The 14,128-nt window shown below is 35.3% G+C and overlaps 1 protein-coding gene across 1 annotated transcript in view; it reads right to left on the bottom strand.

Moving 5' to 3' along the window:
• Positions 1-9,617, bottom strand: part of SOX6 (SRY-box transcription factor 6) — a 337,003-nt gene extending 327,386 nt beyond the window's left edge. The window contains exon 1 of the mRNA XM_032984902.2: positions 9,531-9,617. The gene's annotated coding sequence lies outside the window, so the exon portion shown is untranslated. The remainder of the gene's footprint in view (positions 1-9,530) is intronic.
• Between the last annotated feature and the right edge of the window lie 4,511 nt (positions 9,618-14,128).

Here is a 14,128-nt window from a genome sequence, read left to right as displayed (position 1 = left end):
ATGTGCCTGCATAGCTATAAAGCATCCAATCACTACAGGACCTGAGCACAGAATACACAATTAAGGTCTCTTGGCTGTATCACTTCATAGCATAGTAGCAGGTTAAGACTAAAAAGGATTTTGATGAAAAAAGGACGGCACATGTCCAACAACTAATTTAAATGCATTATTACACTTGCCACTAAAATTACACTTGAAAACACCAAAAATGCCTAATTCACTGTGCAGATGAAATACCTAAATAGGTATTTATATTCTTTCATATAAAAGGAAGGGGGCTAGCATTCCAGATCTGATAAGCTCTGTACTCATACTTTCAAGTAGATAAGAACCACAAGACATGCACCACACTGCTTGGAAGGCTGAAGGGGGAGGAGGAGCTCCAGTTGTAACTCATGGGTTAGAGATAGCAAAAGCCCCCTCAGCGGCCCGGGGTAGGCTGGTAAGCGCTGCTGGCTGCCTGCTCCCACATCAAGGGACTCAGATTTCCCAGCAGCTCCTGCACCAGCCCACTGCCACTCACATGATGTAGCTGTGACACAAAAAACACTTCTGAACTTCTTGTGGGCTACATGCTCTTTTAATAGCCACAAGCAGGGTCATTCCTAATCGATATGATTGAATTAAAGAAAGCAGAGAAAGCTTTCAAAACGGGTGTGTTGCTGTACCATGTACGTGTACAGATCCGTGCAGTGAAGGCACTACAAGGCAAATTGAGCCCAGAATTAAAAGTTACAGCATTACAAGCCCCAAGAAGGATGACTGGTGTTCCAAATACCAGAAAAACTTCCAATGTGCAGTACTGTTGAGAGGATATATTAAACACAGAGAGAGTTTTACAGCAAATACAAACTGCACTTGGGAAGTTACCTTCTACACCTAGAGAAGCCACGGTGTGCAGAGGACATGGCGTGGAAATGGCATCCAGGGTCACACTTCAGAGACTCACATTTGTCACACAACCATTGAAATCAAGCACAAAGACCGATATGGAAGCTCTGGCATTGACCTGCATTATATTATTTGGTAATTTTTTTCTCTTCTCTCTCTCTCTGCCTCAACTGTACTTTCTCCTTTTGTAATGATAGCTTTTTAATCTTTTAACTTTTTTATTCTGTTCTGTGTGTACAGGCACTTGCAACCATAACAGGGTCTCAGGGTGCCACTGTAATACAATCTCACAAGGGTTGTCCGGATACAACTTTAACACAAAATAACAATGTTTTTGTTTATTATATAATATTATCATTATGTAATAATTGCATTATGCAAGAAGAAAACGCACATACCAGGAGCTGTTAGTCTACCACAGTGATATATCTTTTCTTGACAAATTGCATTAAAATTAACAGTACTGTTAGTAGGGTTTTGCTCCCTTTATCTTTTGAATACGTGTCAGGTGTTCCCTGCTCTTTCATATTCAGACCAATGTTTAAAGTAATTTTACTGAAGAATTGGTTTACTTTGTTTAAAAGAGGGCATGTTCTTATAGCTCAGTTATATGACCGAAAAGGACAGTATAAAAAGTATAAAATGTTATTCAAACTGTAATTTAACTCACAGTTAAGTCTCTTTAATGAGCTTCATGAGCTCTGGATTGGACTAAACTGAAATTCAATTCCATAACAGAATGGAATTGCATTGATTTGTGATTCAGATCAACTATTTATATTTACAGGTACATATTAATTTTGTCCCAAATTTTTTTATATACTATATATATATTTTTTTTTATATTTTATCTACAATTCTTGACCTCCTCTCAGCAAATAAACGGTCTTTTTGGAGTTAAACTTAAAAACAAATCCCATGTCTGTATTTTCTTTGCTAGACAAAGCTTCAAGAATTATATAGAGCGGGGAACAGTTAAACAACATGAGAGGCTTTGAGTTATTGTACGCTACTGCTCAAAGTCTGAAGCTGTTGCACACAGATCACAGAAAGGGTTTAGGACACATCTTCATCAGGTTTCTTCACTGGACTTTGACTTGAACACCTACTAAATTGTACTTGCACTACATTTACCAGATGCAACTCCTTGGTACAATTTTTGATAGTGTAACACACCTACATATGCATGAGCAAGGCTTGGAATAGTAACAAGAAACCTCTTAAACAGAAAGCTAAAGCCCTCAAGCAAAGAAACATATATGAGGGGAAGGGGAGAAGTGTTAATTGTGAAAGCCCAGTTTTACCATTATTTCCAAGAGCTACAAATGGTAAGAGAGCTCAAATGTCTAGTTGATATTTTAGAGCTATCAACAATAATACCAGTGCATGGGAACACATTACCATATTTAAAATTCCAGCATAAATATACCATATAGCACTTGGATTTGAAAATCCCCTGAAAATCAGAGATTCAACCTGTCATAAATATAGCGCACTTAAACAACAGGGAAAAAAAAAAAAAATGATGGTTTCAATTAAAGGAGGAAAAAAAAATAAGAAAAAGAAAAAATGCAACAATGTACCCTTACCTTCAGAATTTAATGTAAGCAGGTTGTGAGCCAAATGGCCAGGAGCTAAGTCAGCTGTACACAAACTCATTCTTTTTCTGACAAAACTATTTTGTAATATTACAATATAAGTGTGCCATTTGCTCCCACTGAAACTAGTGTTAATCCAGATAAAATGTTAAGGTTATATATTGGAGAGTACCATATTACTGAAGCTCAGATTTTCAAAGCTATTTAAGTAGGACATAAAAATCAGTCAGAAGGCCTGAAGAACGTCTGCTTTCAGCTATACTTCTCTGGATTCCCTGAGGGACAAAACCTCCTTACTACATATCTTCTTTTTTTTTTTTTTTTTTTTTTTTGGGGGGGGGGGGGGGGAAGGTGTTTGGTTTGTTGTTTTTTTTGTTTTTGGTTTTGTTTTTTTTTTTTTTTTCCCCCAAAAAAATCCTGAAACATAATAATTATAGCTTAAGTCTTTTTTTTTTTAATAAAAAACACAAAAAAAATAAACCAGACAGACCTCAAATACTAACTTCCCCTCCCAGCTCCAATTTTTTATATTTATTTCTCCTGACAGTATAACCAGAGAATAGGAAGTCCAGATGCTCTCATTTGAATTTCACATTACAATAATCGTAAGTAAATAAAACTTCTTTCTTTGAGGATCCGTTCAATCAATCAGAATCCCATTTTACATATGTATCCTCTGTAAGAAAGCATTCTCCAAGTATATGACACACAGAGTGCTACCAGAAGGCTATGGCTTTGTATTCTGCACAAGAGACCATTCTATTTCTGATTATCTACAATCAACAGTCCTGAAGATAATTAACTCTCACCTGCTGGACAAATAAATCACATGAAAAAATATGAACCATGTTACCTGACCAAGCCCCCAAAATAAAAACTTCTCAGACTCCTTTCAGTCTCCCCTAAAGCATGACTACTTCATTATTTTAAAAAGCAAGCAAAGAATTATGTCTCATTAAGGAAAAAATACACCTTGAAACAGAAATTTGCCTTCAATGATAAAGCTACCAGTTTGATAAGAATTCAAGCTCTGGAGACTTAACCAGGTGAAGCCTTAGTTTCTTCTGATTTTCATCTACGACATCTCTGTCAGAATCTTGTTTGTGATTTTGAACAAAAATTTTTCTTGTTGCCTATTATCTGAAGATTCTGATTTCCTATTTTTTTCTGCAACATTCACTTCTGCAAGATGTTTTGAAACCAGAACTGAAATATTTTTGCCATGGACAGAAATCCTTGCAGGCAATACTGTCCATTAAAATAAATGATATGACAACCCCTAACTCCAATTTACATTAAGTCTAGTCATGGGTATTGACAGACAAGCAGGTTAAAATGCTAACATACTACTTTCCATGTGTCTATAAAGATCAGTCTTATGTTCATAGCCTGGTTTTTGTACTGTATAGAGACCACATACTAGGAAACTGTTGATATTGGAGTCAGAGGTGCCCTGCGCTTTAGGACAGACTGTCCTAAGCTACAAACTTAAAGGCAACATGCTGAAAATGATTCCCAGCCTCTTTAGGCAGTCATATAAAACCATATCTCCAGGCATTTACTAGTATTGCTCAACATCTATGAGCCTCGGGCTATCTGCACCTGCCCTCAGCATGGTACTGACAGGCAGCAATGAAAAGCTGACGGCTAGAGGGGTGGCTACTAGGTGCTTTGCATGTGATATTTAAAAAATGTAAATGGAATACTGACCTTAAAAACAAACAAAAAAAAAATAAAAAATCATGCACTCAAAGTCCGCATTAATCTGGATAGCAAACTTAAAAGTTACACCAAATTAACTCATCAGCCTGACATGTCTCATTACAAGATCTTATCACTGGTTTAACTAAACAAAAGAAAATTAAGGAGAAAATAAAAATATACAGGGAAAAACTTATATTTCTTTAAAAATAAAGTTCTTTAGGAAGTACTTCAAATACGTTTCTGTCTTGTGCTAAATGAAATAGCTATTGCTATGGAATTTTAGGGTGGTGTTTTCTCCATTTTCTTTTTAACGAACACCAGAGTGAACATTACAGCAACATCCATCAGAAATCATTAGAGCACAAGTTATAACTACTCCCTGGCAACTATGAAGTATGTAGAGGTGGTTTTTGTTTGTTTTTTTTTGTTTGGTTGGTTGGGTTTTTTTGGTTGGTTTTTTTTTGTGTGTTTTTTTTGTTTTTTTTTTCCTCAAAATTTTCTGATTCCCCTATTTTACTTTAACTAGACATACTTTGCTTCTTTAAGCTAGAAATTTCTCTTTTTTCCAGGTGACCCTCCCCTCTTTTTCTGGCATTGGAATGCAGTGCAAAGTTAATTACTTATACATAAGTAACCATATAAGAAGACTTCCTGGGAAATCAAGGAAAAATAAAATGTTTAAAATCTTAGTCAATGCCACTCTCAAGAACCAAAATCATATTAATAGATCTTTCCCACTTGACAAAGTTTTTAATCCTTATTCTTCTCTTTTCTCGTTTAAGAAACTGTAAAATATTAGCTATAGTTCCAATGATCACATTTATAATTTCAGTTACTTTATTGCTAACTACTTTTTGCTTTCAAATAACTTAATCCACTTTCTTACTAGCTAAGGACATTAGGGTGGTACTGCAAGTCACAGCTATGTTCAAGATCTCATTCTTCTGAGTGCTGTATAAATTGCCAGAAAGGGTCTTAAAAGTGTACAATTCTAAGAGGACATGCATTTTGAAAATATCAGCAGACACACTATTCAGTGTGAATACTTATGGTTCCTCAAAGAAATATATCAAACTCTAGGGGCTGCCCTAAATTCACAAGAAGGCAATGTCTATTTTTGGAACGCAGGGTTAAAACCCAGCTGTAGTAGTTCTGTGACAAATCAAGAATGATTTTAATGGATCGAGGATTTTGCTCTTTATTCTGTCACCCCAATGAGGTAATGAACTTGGCTGAATTATCAATACATGATAATTCACTGCAAAGTCAGACACTACAATTATTAATCACCACAAGAATATATTGTGCACCTAAGTAACATTGTCAGATTAAATTTTAAAGTACCTTAAAAGACAATAAATATTAAAATATACTACAGTTAGATTATATTTTCCTCTGTACCAAGTGCCAACATCTAGTTTGTGGAACTTTCAAACCGTAATGTGAGGATCTAGGATGGAGATCAAGCAACACGCATTTCTAATACAAACACCCTGTACTGGTGTCATTTGTGCAATTAAGCAACACCATAATAGCAAGTCACCTCCTTGAAAAATCAGGGAATAAGGTTCTGCTCAATAAGATCAGAGGCAGCAGAAACCCAATGTCAGCCATTTAGAGCTTTGCAAAAATTAGTAAAAATACTACTAAAACATTTTAAAAGTTATAAGTATAAAAAAATACATTACTCTTACAAGTCAGATGAATCCTCTCTGTAAGCATGCTGACTCCAATTTTAAGATGAACTAATCACAAGTTGCTTAAGTGCATGTACAAAAATTAAGAGATAATTATATAAAAAAATTTACAAAGTGGCTCAATGCCAACAAGGGAGTCTCCCATCAATCATATAAGATACTCTTCTTGATATCTCTCCCTACCTGGAAAAGCAGCTGTGCTCTACAGCAAGTCCCAACAATCTTTAAAATCTGGCTCCTGCAGACACAATAAGGGGGTCTGAAAACATAACCAATTAGGCCCTTCTGATTTTGTTCACTGCTATGTGGCAACATAAGAAGCTGGATTCTTGCATTTTATAAAACTCAAATTTCACAGCATTTCACAGTTGCACCACCAGTACAATCCTACAGAAGTCAAAGAACTTGCATGATATAAGTGATAGCTATAGTTGACTTCATTATCTCAGCTACACCTCATCCAAAATACATTTAAACAAGCTGACCCTATAATCACACACTACAGTCAATGGTGAAACTTTCAATGACTTCGATGACAATAGCAACTAGAGTTTCAGACAAGCGTAATACTATTCTTGTGCTAAAACTGGAAGCAAATACTATCATCACAAGGTTCTCTAACATCACTAAGATTTAGCAAATATATCATACAAATGCAAGAAAAAAAATTATATGCAGAACACTACATTCAAATACATACAAAGTCTGTGATTACAACACACAAATTATTGCTATGCTGTTATTAGGGCTGGTTGGAAGGTATTAAAATTAAAAGTCAAATTTTAACGTTTCAGAAGCAAATCAATCAGCACTTCAAACTTGTATGGACTTACTTTATGAAATCAAGCAACATTGCAGGAGATATAAAATGTGCTCTGTGACCTGCTAGTTAATTTTTTAGCTTCTCTACTCTCTAAATGTGTTCTGTCCAAATTCTGCTGATGGGAAAATATTCTAAAAGAACAGACCACTCAAGCCATCTCAAACTAGATGTGGAAAATAAATATCATCATTATACACCTGAAACCACAATGTGGGATATATTCATATTGTAGGAGAATTATATATTAACAGCACACTGTGAAAACTGAGCATGCTGGGAAAATACCAAACTATTTAAACAAAACCAGTATTGTTCATAATATAGTTTTTCCACTTTGGAAACATAATTTGGCACCCTTTCTATTAGGCCCAAGTATTCTGAGTCTCAGATACTGCTACAGTGAAGCTAAGGAGGTTTTATTCAGCTGCATGCAAAGAAATGTACAGTTCTTCATTTTCTGTGTCTGAAAATAACTTGTCCACTCTGATAAAAAGTATGTTGTTAGGGAGGTTGGTAGTTAAGTCTTTGGAGTTCACCATCCATTAAAACTTGGTGATCCCACCCAAAGCACTTCATCAGCAGAACCATCTGGTGTTCTTTCTGCACAATTACCAAAATACAGAACATATTTTGACTTGGCACTTGCATTTGGTAGACACTTCAGTCATTTTATAAGCAACAAGACAGCATCTTGCCAAAGCATAGCCTCAAAAGGAAATTTCAACATACCAGAATCTGACTTTTATCCTAGGAAGGTCTACCAGAATAGAAAGAAGGAATGTCTTCACCTTCAGCTAACATCCTCACCTTCACATACAAGATACCTCTTACCAGTTTTGTTGCTCTATGTTTCCTCTATATGTTGACGATTCTGAGCGTTATCTAACAGATTAGGGGTAAAGTCAATTGTCTCTTCCTTGAAGCTCAGTTTCTTTTAAAATGCCTGGCTCTGAAATCATACTAAAGATCCACCAGAAATTAAACTATTAGAAGTATAAAGGTACCAAAGCCATTTTACAATAATGCTATGAAGAACAGTATCAAGAATATTTCGCATCAAGACTCCCCCACCACATTTTTGTCAGTGCCTGCACATACAGTAATAATATGAGCACAGCTCTAGATGTGGGAAAGTCTGAAAAACAAAGGGAGAATACAAGAATATAAACTTCCTTTTGGCTCCTAGTTTTCAAGATCTACATAAACAAAAACACGTTGAGAACATTGAACATATATGCAAGAGCATTAATAAGTCTCTCTTCCCGATTGCCTTTAATTCACTTATTTTACTCATTTCTGCCAGCAAAATTTGTGGCAAAAAAAGTGAAAATTTCTACGCAGTAATGATGTTACTCTCAGATTTCTCAAGACAGGATGGATAGAAAAAAAAAAAAAAATCAGAAAGCTCAAGTGATGACCAATAATTCTCAAATATAGACATTTCAGTTACTTTTAGAAATTCTGAGGATAGGTCGACATTTAATGTCCCTCACCTAGAAGCATCCTACTTTCTAGGACACAAAATTATGCAAACCTATTGGAACATATACACTAAGGAATTTACTTTATATATCATCCTATATGGAAAAAAAATGCTTCTCTCAGAGACTTTTTCTTGAACTAACATAGTAGTAGTCTGGTTGGTGTCAAAATGGGTCAACTGCTCTGAAATTAGTGAAAAATATATGAAAAAAACAATAGGCAAATATTTTTTAAAATAGCACAGTGTAGAAAATATATCCCAAGTGACAACTACAAATTCTACAGCAAACAAGGAAGCTGCTGCACTCCATACGGCATGAAAATCTTTAAAGTACCACAATAATATATAAACCAGAATATGCAGTTTTTCAGATCAAAATGATCCTACCAGTACTTGGATTTGAACCCATCAAAATTTTCAGAGCTATAAACTGGACTGATACAGTGAAAGAATAACAGATTAGATAATCATAGACATGGACAACTGAACAAAATTTTACCAAAAAATTTCTAAGAAAATTATATAAGAAATTAGGATAGAAATTAAACAAGCCATTGTTACAAGTAACTTTGAAAGGCTAGTCCCTCAACAAAACAACATTCTGAGGAAACGAGTTTCATAAAATTATAGTAGCTAGATGCAAAGAAGAAATGTCTAAAATACATAATCATACAAAAAATACATCTGCACAATAGCAAAACGTAGTGGAAATAATGAAAGTGAGAAATTAGAAATTCAGTTTGATTAAGAGGTCTATGAGTGCACATGGCAACCTGAGGAGTCACAATCATGTTCACCTTTATTAGACAAGCCATCAGACAGACAAAATGTAATATATGAGCAAGTGAATAAACATTTGACTACATAGAGTGTCATTCTCATTGGGTGACACTCCAAAGAGTACGCATCTCCTCTGCTGGCAAAAACAAACAGCACATTACATCCTTATTTTTATACAGGATCTCAGAACAGTTTTCCTAACAACAGAGATTTAAAAAACAAATACAGTTTATTACTCACAGGGGGTTTTTTCCCTTTAATTTTATCACAGCTAACAATACTGTAACAAGTAGCAAACTGTCAAAGTCATATTCTTGTATTTTTTGAGTATCAGCATGACTAACTCTGTACCAACAAGTAAAAAGAACTAAAGCATTTACTTTCAGAAAGGATAATCAGATTACTGCCACCTTACAAACACATTATGGGGTGTCTATGTTATTTCAACTACTGTCATCAGAGTCACCTGTAACAACAATATGATGATAATACACCATCTCCAAAAGGAACAATCAAATCAAGATGCGTAACAAGAGCAAAATCATTCAACTTACACCTTAGAATCTTGAGCAGCTGCTATAACATCAGAAAAAGTTTCACAGGGAAAGATGTTGGTACTTTCAGGCCAGTGGAATTAATATTTTGGTTTAAACGTCACAGCATCTAGAAAAGGCCAAACACAAGGGAGATTCACTAACATGTTACCTCAGTTTTTTTACATGTTAACTTCACAGAAACAGTGGAGTCTCATTTGCTATGAGACAAAGCAGTTAGGTCTAATGTCCACATTAAGAAAGAGACATCCTAACATCTCCATCTCAATTTTTACAAAAAAAAAAAAAAAAACCAAAACAAAAAAAAAAAACCACCCACACAAACCACAAATCTATATGATAGGTCCTTGCTTTACCTTTTTTGATAAAACTAGCAGTTTACCATTTATAAAAGTGATACGTTCTGGCATATTTTTGATGCAAATTCTGCACAAGCAATGACATGAGATAGTAGTAGACCTAAATTCCTCAAGCACATTAAGACCAAGTTGCCAGCTCTGAAAATGGACAGTTTTTGCAAAACATATGAGCTAGTCATGAGCCCAGTGCATGGTTGTTTCTACAATTGTGCTCTCAGGAAAGTGAGAAGTTGGTGGTTATAAACAGAGTAAGATATATTGTCTGGCCCTATTCTTACCTACCCAGATGGAAACAGGACCCAGCACTATTTCCAAAGTCCTCCCCACGCACAAATATATACATTTATATACATTTTGGCCTTCACAACTGAATCAGAAAGCAGAATCAGCCCAGAAATAACTGCAGTCTGCTTTTCACAGAAACACTTTCTTGTTATGCCTTGCTATAGTTATATATTTTATAAAGTTATTCTTGTCACATCCTAAAAACCTGCATCACTTTTTTGCTTCAGGATTAATTCTGCCTTCAGCTGCAAACTAGGAGTTCCCACAGAAGCCACTGTGGTTGCACACTGGTGTACCAGGAAAAATAGAACTCACATTTTGAGTTAATAATATCCTATGCATTAACATACTTTTATAGTAATATAATACACACAGTTTATGTTGTGATTTAAGAATTAAACACTAATCATATGTAAAATTAGGCCATTCAAGAAATAACTGCCAAATAAATTGGAATTAGAGCTGTATATGAACCATTCGATGCTTGCACTTGCATCAGTGAACTGGAAAAGCTCGGTAAGCCAGCAAGGCTTAGGTATGGAAGCTGGCACTCCAGAAGTGTCCACAATCCCCGCTCATTTAAACAATTAAAACCATGCTGCCATTTAACGGCAAGGAACAGAGAAATAAGGAAATAAATCCTTAACATAAGATATCTTTCTAGTACAACCCAGAAGGATAATTTTTTCAGGGTCTGGTCAAAAATTAATCCATTCTGTTTAATTCTGAATGCATCTGAAGTTCCTCCTTGTCTAATAATTAATTATAATAATTAATAATTTATAATAATTAATTATAATAATACACGTCCATCACTGTATGGCTACAAAATGTCCGTATTGAACAAAATAGGTTATTTTTCAGTAAACTCAGTGTAGATATTCTCCTGGAATTTAGAACTGCAACTCAGTACATGATAAATGCATATAGAATATCATGAATTGATCCATATATGATCCGGTTACAGCCAGCCATATTAGTCTTAGCAAATTATTGTATTGCTCACGCTCTGGCATCAGCAGTCTTTATTTTCCTAGCTACTTGGCTGTCAGTTAGAATGAAATTTTCATCACTTCTTTTGATGAACAGAGGATATAAAAACTGAGCTATGCATCTATGACAGACCAACTGCTTGTGGGGGTATTATTTTAGTTAACAGACTATATAACTTCAAATTATAAAACATGTTGATATACATATTTACATTCACAACTAGCCAGATACATACAAAATACTCCTGAACGGAGAAATATTCAAGAAAAACAAGAACACGACTGTTTACCTTTCTTCAACTTTTAAAACCCTAAGGGAATCTATAAGCTGTCTTTTTTTTTTCCTCCCAATTTTTTTTTCCTCCCCTCATTTTATGAACAGAAATCCTGTCACACCAATATACTTTTGGCCAGACTACTGCATTCAAAACTGCCCTTTGACTTTTGGATACTGTTTTTAATACAAAACAAGTATGACAGAACGAACAGAATCCTGTTCCTGTGAAAAGATGGAAGACAATGCAGAGAAGCAGTGACACAGGGAATCCTGAATATGCAGAAGAAAAAGATATCCAAGTCTTTCAAGGAAAAGAAAGCTGAAATAAGAAGATACACAACTGTACCAAACTGCAGCAGATATTTAAAAGTATGTAAATTAAATCTGCTCTTAAGGCAGCCACTAATTTTGTAAGACTCCATCTTGAGATGACCATGATTTCCCTAAAGATGGTTGTGAAAACTGGTTTTACAGAGTCTCAACTGTAACCCTAAAAACAAAAGCACAGACAACCAATTTTGCACTGAAAATGTTGACATTTCATATCTTATAAGCTGCTGGAAATATACTGAACAAATTTCTTGAACTTGCAAGTTGAGTAATAGGTATAATGAACAATCAACCAATAGGAAATTAATTCAAGTATGCAATTTTAACATAGATTTAAAGAGAGAAATATATAACCTATTACAAGGCGGGGGGGGGGGGGGGGCGCGGAACAGCACACTAAAGAAAACAGCTGGGTTATGTAAGAGGCATAAGAAATAACAGCAGTAGCATATTTGGCCTGTTTCCGGCCCTTAGCAAAGGTTTTACACCCTCTAAAAAGAAAACGAATGGTAATTCACAAATTCGGGCAGACATAAAATATATTAAATATATCTTTTCACAGATGCAGATATTTGGAATACGATATCTAAATACCTGTTTAATTACAGAGGAGAGAGCATAAGGTATTTTAAAAAATCAGAGAAACCAAAATCTTACTGAAAGACCTCGTTCTTACTGGAAATCTGGACTAGCCAGATGCTGCTGTGTAAATGGATTAGCTGTTTGTGCATGCCACAAAGTTTGAGATGGTCTGGAGGAAAAACAGGGTTGGGTAGGGCCCCAGGCCATCACTGAGGACCTATAGCTAGCATAGGCATACAACTTCTGTATGGGCTGCAAGAGACAGTTGACAGGTACCACAGTACATCCTCTGATTCTGCTCTTGCCATGAACGCCCTGGAAATTCATTTGCACAGTTCCTGTCAAGCCCACTCTTATTTGCAAAGCAAATCTGTACCAGTGTTGCTACGGGGGAGAGTGAGAATGTGCGCAGGTGAAGAATTTGACTCTCCATCCTTAAATGCATTCAACTAGACTTGCGCAAGCGGTATGCCTGAATGAACTACTCTCCAAAACCAAGTAGCTTAAACAGCAAGTCAGTAGCCTCAGCTGTATGCAAAAGCAGATGAGAAGTATCCACACACACAGAAGATCCATCAGAACTCTCAGCTAATTATTTCAAAAGGTATCCCTGGTTTTGTCTAGTCTTACCTAAATCTGTATCATAATTCTCTTTTAATGTATAGTTTGTTAAAGACATATGAAATGCTCTTACTTATCACAGCACATTGTGAATACTCAAATAACCAGAAAAAAAAGTATTTTCACAGTAAAAGAATAGTAATATATGACCAGGTGACAGCTCAAACCAGAATGCTGATCCTTACTCTTTCAGTGACAATAATATGAAAGATTAAATAGCTGATGGTACTCAAATGCAGCAGTGCTTTATTTTCAGACCTAAAGCATATAAGATTTCTCCACCATAAAAACTGCAAGTAGAACACTTGTGAATTATGAAGGTCCTTCCTTTTAAAACAAATTTAGAAAATGTAATCATCCTTCACAGGTGAGATATTCTGTTTATTCTATGGAGAATCATTTCAGTCTAAATTAAACTCTTCAAATGGTTTTGATGATTGCTGCAATAAGGACACAACAGGGAAAAGATCTGGGAAGAGAATAACACGTGTTAGATGAATGGCTGACGGAAATATTTCTAGTATATGAAAACCACTGTGGTTTTTTTTTTAACCAAATATCAGTATTATTTTTTCAAAGCATAAAAAATAATGCTGCTTATCTGTTCTAAGTGAAAATGCCAATCTGCACTCTTCAATTAACTTCAATATGTACTGAGTACTTCAAAGATAAATGATAGATATAGGTCTTTTCAGCATTCAAAAAAAACCCACTAGTGGTACAAAGACACCTTCTAGATATCACAATGTCAGAAATCCCTGACCATTCACCATTTAAATATGAGGCCTTTTTGGGTGTCTAGATCTTGGATAACCAAACATAGGGCAGAGTGAAAATGGCTTGTCTGTTAAAAATTTAAGACATAAGTCCTGCCACCGATTGTTTAGAATCTAAGCAACTCAGAATCTAGATTAGATTTTGATAAGACAAATAGTGACAAAAAGCAAAGAAAGACGTTAAAAGCACAATACGAATCTCTGTTGTTCTCTGTTTTTTCTGACCCTAACCTCAAACCTCACAGAGAGAAAGAACATAGCCAAATAGATGCCCATCAGAAACTCAGGGAAAGGATTGTTTCATATGTTCCCCTCTTCTGAGCTGTCTCCAAGTTCATACTTGTTTAACGGTGTGATTAAGAACACTACTGCAGTC

The sequence above is a fragment of the Tyto alba genome, unplaced genomic scaffold, assembly GCF_018691265.1.
Source record: "Tyto alba isolate M040663 unplaced genomic scaffold, T.alba_DEE_v4.0 Super-Scaffold_8, whole genome shotgun sequence".
Taxonomy (NCBI): domain Eukaryota; kingdom Metazoa; phylum Chordata; class Aves; order Strigiformes; family Tytonidae; genus Tyto; species Tyto alba.
This window is presented reverse-complemented; position numbering and strand designations above follow the sequence as displayed.